We start from the raw sequence: 8075 nt of genomic DNA on the forward strand, positions 1-8075 counted from the left end.
GGTTAGAGTTAGGGTAAGCTTTAGGAGAAGTTTCCCCTTCCTTTACTTAACCATTTATTGTAGCTTCCCTATGATAGTATTATTAACATCAGTTGCTTCTACAGACCTAAACAACACACCAAAAATTTAGCTGCCATCACCCATAAAAGAATAGGACCTCCAATTCTTTATCCGAGGCAGTAACTTCCACTTAGGATTTCAATCTCAGTACCTAACTGGCAACTGGTATGGCAATCTCCATGTTACTAATGCACTTTAAAAACATAAGCAAAACTGTGAACTCACATACAATATCAGAGCTTTGAGATCCAAGACCTTTCCTCATCTATCTGAATATATCACAACAGTCAGCACAAGGCCTAACACAGCAGGACCTTCTTCTAAGTAGCTGAATAAATCAGTGACTATTTCTTTTACTCTGCTCTATGAATTTTGGGTCATTTAATGATACTCTACTTTTGGGTCTCAAGTGGGTTATCTATCATGTTTGTAGAGTGTATTAAAATGAAGCATCAGCAGCATTCTGTAAAATGTGCTATGGTGATATTGTGTCCCCCAATATATTGTGTACACTAATAAACTTATTTGCGATCGGAGAACAGAACAGCCACTAGATAGACATAGAGTCCAGAAAATGGTGGCACACACACCTTTAATCCTAGCATTCTGGAGGCAGAAATCCATCTGGATCTCTGTGAGTTCAAAGCCACACTGGAAACAGCCATGCATGGTGACACACGCCTTTAATCACAGGAACTGATGGCAGGAAGTAGAAAGGTATATAAGGCATGAAGACCAGGAACCAGAGGCTTTTTAAGCTTTGAGGCTTTTAGCAGCAGTTCAGCTGAGATCCATTCAGATGAGGACTCAGAGGCTTCCAGTCTGAGGAAACAGGATCAGCTGAGAAGTTGGAGAGGCGAGGTTAGCTGTAGCTTGTTCTGTTTCTCTGATCTTTCAGCATTTACCCCAATACCTGGCTCCAGGTTTGTTTTTATTAGCAAGACCATTTAGAAATTCTTCTACAATGTGCCAACCGTTTGATTTTTAATTTTAAATAGTTTAAAGCAAAACATTTTCTTGATAACCTCTATAACATAGCTCATGCTGTGTATACTTGAAGATGTTCATTCCAGTCAAGAAGAGAGTATAAGTCAAGATGGATCACGTCCCTCTGGAAGGGGATCTGATATATATACAATGAACAACTTCTGCTTTATGCGATGAATGCAAGTGACTCAAAATATTTTCATTTTCCACTAAATCCCTGTGACTTCCAAGGCAGTGCACTGCATGTAAGAACATGAACTCTCCCCTTTCCAACAGTGAAGGGTTCAGAAGTGTGACCAAATGCTGGGACATCACAGTACGCACAAAAAGCCTCTATATTGCATCAAAGATTTCATAAATCATAAAAGTTTTATTCTACATCAACCTTTCCCATTTGTGGCAGAGATACTGACCATCAAGAAAGGCGGTTAAGATGGCAGCATAAAAGAAAGTGGGAGAAGCAACGTCGGGGTCCAGAAATCTAGCCCTTCCCAGTTCCAGCATCATCACAGAGAAGGGAAGCAGAAAATGAAGTTGTGCTCCCTATTTCAAAACAAGGACTTATAGGCATATTTCTTGCAAAAAAAATGTAGTCAGAAGGGAAATTGAATTTTGAGGAAAGAAGTACTATGCTTGAAATGTATTGTCAGTGTTCTCATGGTAAATGCTTGTAGAAATTTCCCGGGTTATCAGCTAATGGCATATACCTCATCTCCCATTAAATGGGCAATGGCAATTCTAGTTAGTGTTTCCTCAACTGTGTTCAGACAGAAGAAGCTGAGTGATCTAATTTCAAAGGATTGAAGGCATTATTAAATACTTTACTTTTCAAAAACAAACAAGCATTAAAACGACTAAGTTGAGAGTTCTCAAAGGGGACCTATGAGTTCAGGGCTTTGTTCTCAGCTCAGCCTATAACTCACTATGATGTGTGGACATTTTTAACTCTGCAAGCCTTGATTTCTCAGTATAAAAATTGCAGATAAACTAAAAGGTTATTAAAGTATCATTCAAGGTTTATGACTGAAAATGTTCTGTTTAAATTCAGGGACCCTAAATCCAAACTGCCTAGACACAAAAAATCTCCAGTGTACTGTCCCCTTTATGTGACACTGACTAAGATGTCTTGTACACATGTTTTCTTCATTGTAAAACATCATACTAAAGAACCTCCATTATCTCTGTTAGTTTATATTAAGTACAAAAATATGCATTAAAGAACATAAGTTGTCCTTAGCTTGTTAGATATTAGTTGTCATTACAACTATTAACTTTTAATATGTAATGTATATTGTAATCCAGGTATGATGGTGTATATATATAATTCCAGCACCCAGGAGATGGCCAGGAGGATAAGGAGTTTAACACCATACAGGGTTATATAGTGATACATTATCTCAGGAAAGGAGAGGGGGATCACTATATCTTTTGAATTGTTTCTACCATAGATCAAATCAAAAGGGTTTCTTAATGTCTTACTACAAAGTCAGTGGATTTTATTCTCGCTTCTTTATCTTAAAATTGTGAAAGAGCATCTTCCAATGTGTAATATTTTACTTATACACTCTATACAGTTTTCACAACTGTGATTGCCTCTAGATTCCACAGTCTTCCTCATCCAGAAGATTCTAGCTCTTCTTTCCTTCTGGAGTAATAATAAGAGAGAGAAAGAGAGCTGTTCTCAGCTTGCCTTTCCTAAGACCTTACCTTTCTGCTTGAATGATTTCAGGTATGGTGAATAAATTGCCATAGGGTATTAGTTACTTATGGACATATTGATATGTGTGTTTTAATATGAGTAATAGTAAAAGCTTATCAGCACATATCTCAAATCCTCAGATTATAGCCTTTCAGTCTAACAGGCTAAACACATGGAGAAATCATGTTACTTGAAGAACTGCATGATCTACAGTAGCCAGCTGCTACAGGACTGCCAGGCAGTGGTGTCCTCCTTTCTGTAATTACATGCTCATTGCTCGTGTTGATTTATATGTTCAAAAAGGTCTAACCTTTTGCTGCCCTTAAAATGCAATCTGTCATTCTTTGAAAATCATATTTGAGAACAAAAATGTTGAGTTCATGTTTGTATTTCCATATCACTTACAGTGGAAAGCACAAGATAGTCATTCTTTTTTTTTTAATTTATTTTATTTTATTTTTTTATTTTACAATACTATTCAGTTCTACATAATAGGCACAAACCTTTGTTCTCTCCCTTCCTGCCCCCCCCTTCCCCCCAGCACACCCTCCATTCCCACCTCCTCCAGATCAAGGTCTCTCTCAAGGACTGGGATTGACTTGATAGACTCAGTCCAGGCAGGTCTATTCCCCTCCTCCCAGATTGAGCCAAGCGTCTCTGCATAAGCCCCAGGTTTCAAACAGCCAACTCATGCAATGAGCCCAGGACCTGGTACCACTGCCTAGATGCCTTCCAAACAGATCAAGCCAATCAACTGTCTCACCTATTCAGAGGGCCTGATCCAGTTGGGGACCCCTCAACCTTTGGTTCATAGTTCATGTGTTTCCATTCATTTGGTTATTTGTCCCTGTGCTTTATCCAACCTTGGTTTCAACAATTCTCGCTCATATAAACCCTCCTCTTTCTCACTAATTAGACTCCCAGCGCTCCACCCCGGGCCTAGCCGTGGATGTCTGCATCCAGATTCCTCCGTCCTTGGATGGGGTTTATGGCACAACTATTAGGGTGTTTGGCCATCCCATCACCAGAGTAGGTCAGTCCCGGCTGTCTCTCGACCATTGCCAGCAGCTAAAGAGGCCTACAGAAATCCACAAAGATAGTCATTCTTTATGTTTTGTTCTTTTCATAAAATGGGAATATTTAGAAACAATAGTGTCTACTTTTCTAAAACAAAGAAGTCATTTTTAACTAGCTCCTATGAAGAAACCAAAAATTTAATTTTTTTCATTGAGCCAAGAACCACATGAAATACAATCTAAAACCAGAAGACAAGGAAAATTGGTGTGTGTGTGTGTGTGTGTGTGTGTGTGTGTGTGTGTGTGTGTGTGTGTGTGAAGAACTGTACTTGACTTTTACTGAAAAGGAAAAATTAAAGGTGTTCTTATTGTACCATTTGAAAGTTATTTCAAACCTACCCAAACAACAAACGTGTTTTACAAGACATGTAAGAACCTGTTGAATTCTGAACTTACCCAAACAGCCCTCTGGGCAGAAACAAATGAGTGAGCTCGTTTCAACTTGTTTCTCTTGCAATCATTTCTGCAAACACACCTTCAGAAATAAAGATGTATTTTAGCAAGTATCACCCTTCCCTTTACTAAAACTATTAAGTTATTAAAAACTAAGTACATATTCTGTGAATCCATAATATACCATTTTCAAAGTCAATTATCTTGTTAATTTGCATGAATTTCTATTTCCCCCTGGAATAAACATATCCTGGATGTTTCCAAGCACTGTTTTTACAAACATATCTCTTTCTAATTAGCCTTACTACAGAGCTGGTGTCTCAGCATGTATCATGCAAGGAAAAGAAGGCTGCTGTTATACCAGGGATGGAGTGGTAGAGAACTATCAGAGTTGGCTTTAATATAATTCTACTTTTGTGGATATTAATTCTTGTTAATTTTCCTCACATTAGAAATTAATTACATTATTTTGTGTCAGTATTATATAAGTCACATAATTATAACATACAACCATAGAATATGAGTGTTTAAATTAACTTCTGACATTTTAGTCCATATTTCTCCTTTTACAAATTAGTTACAAATAAACTTGTTTGTAGCTTAACAATCAAGACAATCACATGGCTTTCCCTCCTATAGTTTTTCATAATGTTACCTTGCCACCATGTCTAGATATTTGTTATACAGTTTAATTATATGAAAAATCTAGCTTTCTAGTTTTCAGGTACAACAAGCTTTCTATGTCTAGTACTATTAATCCATGATCTCTCCTAATTATGTTTCTTTAACATATAATATTGTAAGCCCCTCCAGGCACACAAGTGGCCTGGCCTTTCCACTGAGGACCTCCAACTGCCAGGTCCCACCCACAGAACATTCTAACTGTCCTAACAGCTGGACCCAGCCCCAACCTACAGAGCAAAAAAGCTCAAGCTCTGGACTCAAAGTCCCACCAATCCCTACCTTGAAAAGCTTCACCCTGAAATTTTCCATCACCACCTCCACAAGAAACTCTATATAAGCCCCGTTCTCTGCTATTTCTCACCTGAACAGAGGCCACCAATCTCCTGATATTTTCCCTCTCAATAAATCTCTTGTGTGAGGTTTGTTGTGTGGTGTGACTTTGTGGTATTCCTTGGCACCTTACTGCCAGGATACCTTTTGATCTGAGCTGCAATGCTTACAAACATCACCAATGGAATAGTTATGTGACACATTCCTCTCTTAACTTGTGGTTACTGTCATAATTGATATTGCTGTCTGGCAGTTCCAAAGTGTCAGTGGGAGAGTGACATATTTTAGGATAACATTTACCTTCAGGATTTGGTCAATTGTGAATTTCACACAAAACCCTGTCTCAGGATAAATGGAACAAATAAGGTCAGTAACTGCTGAATTCATGAAAATGGAGCAGCTACATGGGGCATAAGACAAAGTTGAATGCTGATCAAAAGCAGAAAAAAAGGGGCATTATATGGATACAGAAGAATTAACAAAAGGGATGCTGCTTTTTTTCTCCTGGTGAACAACATGCGGGCCCCCTTTCTGAGCTCTGTTAGTCGTCGGCATTCTTTCTTTAAGTTTCATGACAACTATGGGCCAAGATAAACAGTTCTGTGCTTAAAAAAATCTTGCTACTCTCAGAAACCTGTGTTTCAGTTCCCAGCTCACAAACACCTGTAACTCGAATACCTTCTTCTGGCCTCTATGGGCATCAGCACACATGTGCACAGACACATACTTGTACACCTAAGTAAAAATAAACCTTTGAATTTCATGACCACAGATTCCAATAAATATCTACTAGTCATATGAAGGCACATACCTCCAAATCTGATTTGAAGAACTGCTCTTGCAAGTGCCTAAGAAAAGCCAAGATCTTAATAAGCAGTCCCTGTTCTGTGTGGGAGGCATAAAGAAAACATGAAGGTGAGGAGGTGGAGAAAGGAAGCTCAGAGGGAGAATGGGAGAGGTCATCTGCCTCTTCTCCTATGACGGTTAGGAACGTGAAACATCTCATTACCACATCTGGACCTGGAACTTGTACACTTGGAACTGACAGAAGCCTTGTTTTCTACTCTAGAGGCAAGTCTGATACCTGCTTTGTTCCACAGCCTTTTCTCCATATCTTACCCATGTGGTGTGGAGCTGAACATCTCCCAAAAGCTCGTATGTTGAAGACTTGGTCCTCAATACGGCAACCTTCAGAGGCACAGCACTCGAGAAGTATCGTATCCTGGGGGCTCTTGTCTCAACAGTGAATCAACTGTTAGGTCATAATTGAATGGACTGTTCAGGAGTCATAAAAATTGCCAGAGATGGAGACTACTTTCAGGGGATAGAAGGGCATATCTAGTCTCCAGTCCCTTGCCATCTCTATTTCTGCCTTGTATCCACTATGAAGTAAACTGTTTTGAAAACCATGTGCTCCCACTGAATCTTCATCTCACTATGAGCCCAGAAGCAATGGAGCAAAGTGATTATGGACTGAAATCACTGAAACTGTGATCTGTAGCAGGAATCTTCAAAGTTCTTATTAATAAAATCAAACCCGGGGCCAATTATTGGGGTGAATACTGGAAGGTCAGAGAGACAGAACAAGCCACAGCTATCTCACCTCACTAGTTCCTCAGCTGGTCCTGTTTCCTCAGACTGGAAGTCTCTGAGTCCTCATCCAGAATGAATCCTAGCTGAACTGTGCTGCTTCAAAGCCTGAAAGCTTAACCAGCTGAATACTTAACCAGCCACATGCTTAACCAGCCAAATGCTTAACCAGCCAAATGCTTCTAGTTTCTGGTCCTCATGCCTTATATACCTTTCTGCTTTCTACCATCACTCCCTAGGATTAAAGGCTTGCTTCCTGGGATTAAAGGCGTGAGTCACCATGCCTGGCTGTTTCCAATGTGGCCTTGAACTCATAGAGATCCCAGATGGATTTCTGCCTCTGGAATGCTAGGATTAAAGGTGTGTGCTATCACTGCCTAACTAGTGGCTTTTCTGTTCTCTGACCCCAGATAAGTATATTAAGGTACACAATATTTTGGGCAACACAATACCACCACAATGATCCACAATAAATATTTCTTCAAGTTGTTTTCCACAGCATTCTGTCATGATAACAAAAACAATGGCTAACATATTGCCCATGAACAGTTATTACTCTGTGTTATATGCTATACTGCAGATTTAAGCACTTATGGGGGACTCTGATGCTATGCACTTTTGTTCATACCCACCTGTTTTACTGAACTAGAGTGGCTATCAGTTTTTTGGAATTGTGTTTTGATTTTCAAGCTCCTTACTAAGTCCTGTCCCCATGTCCCTGTTTCCCCAAACCCCTCCCATCTCTACTATCTTTTACACTCAACAAAATGTGAAGCCAGTGTGTCAGTATCTGGTTGAGAGTCTAGGGATAAAAAATTGGCTTTGCTTCAAGTTTGCCCAGAGGTAACTTATACATACTTCACAGATGAAATGTGCTTCACGTTTGAAATCACAGCTCCCTTGGAAGAGTTGGACTTTGTCCAAAACTTACCTCTAATACCTATTAAGAGCTATTCTATCCCTTCCTACCAAGGTCTTTAAAGTACAATACTATGCAAGCACCAGAGTGGGTGGCCAAGTTGAGCCATCACTGAGTCAGATGTAGAGAGAAAATGATAAAGCTGCCATTAGCAGCGTATTTACCTTTTTAAATTAAATATATATGTATATATGTGTGTATATACACATATATAATTTAACTATGATTATATCTTTTTCCCTTTCCCTTACCTCCCACCTGCTCCTCCCAAGTCCCTTCCCTCCAACTCCTCCCATGTCCCTGCCCAGGCTCAAACTGATAGTCTGTGATTGTTATT

The 8075-nt window shown here is 39.4% G+C and overlaps 1 long non-coding RNA gene across 1 annotated transcript; it reads right to left on the reverse strand.

Moving 5' to 3' along the window:
* Positions 1-760: 760 nt before the first annotated feature.
* On the reverse strand, positions 761-6466 carry LOC143272865 (uncharacterized). The gene is made up of 3 exons (XR_013050476.1): positions 6349-6466; positions 4219-4297; positions 761-900 (listed from the first exon to the last, which is right to left on the reverse strand). It is a non-coding gene; the product is annotated as an uncharacterized LOC143272865 (long non-coding RNA).
* Positions 6467-8075: the final 1609 nt, after the last annotated feature.

This window comes from Peromyscus maniculatus, chromosome 4 (genome assembly GCF_049852395.1).
Source record: "Peromyscus maniculatus bairdii isolate BWxNUB_F1_BW_parent chromosome 4, HU_Pman_BW_mat_3.1, whole genome shotgun sequence".
NCBI lineage: Eukaryota > Metazoa > Chordata > Mammalia > Rodentia > Cricetidae > Peromyscus > Peromyscus maniculatus.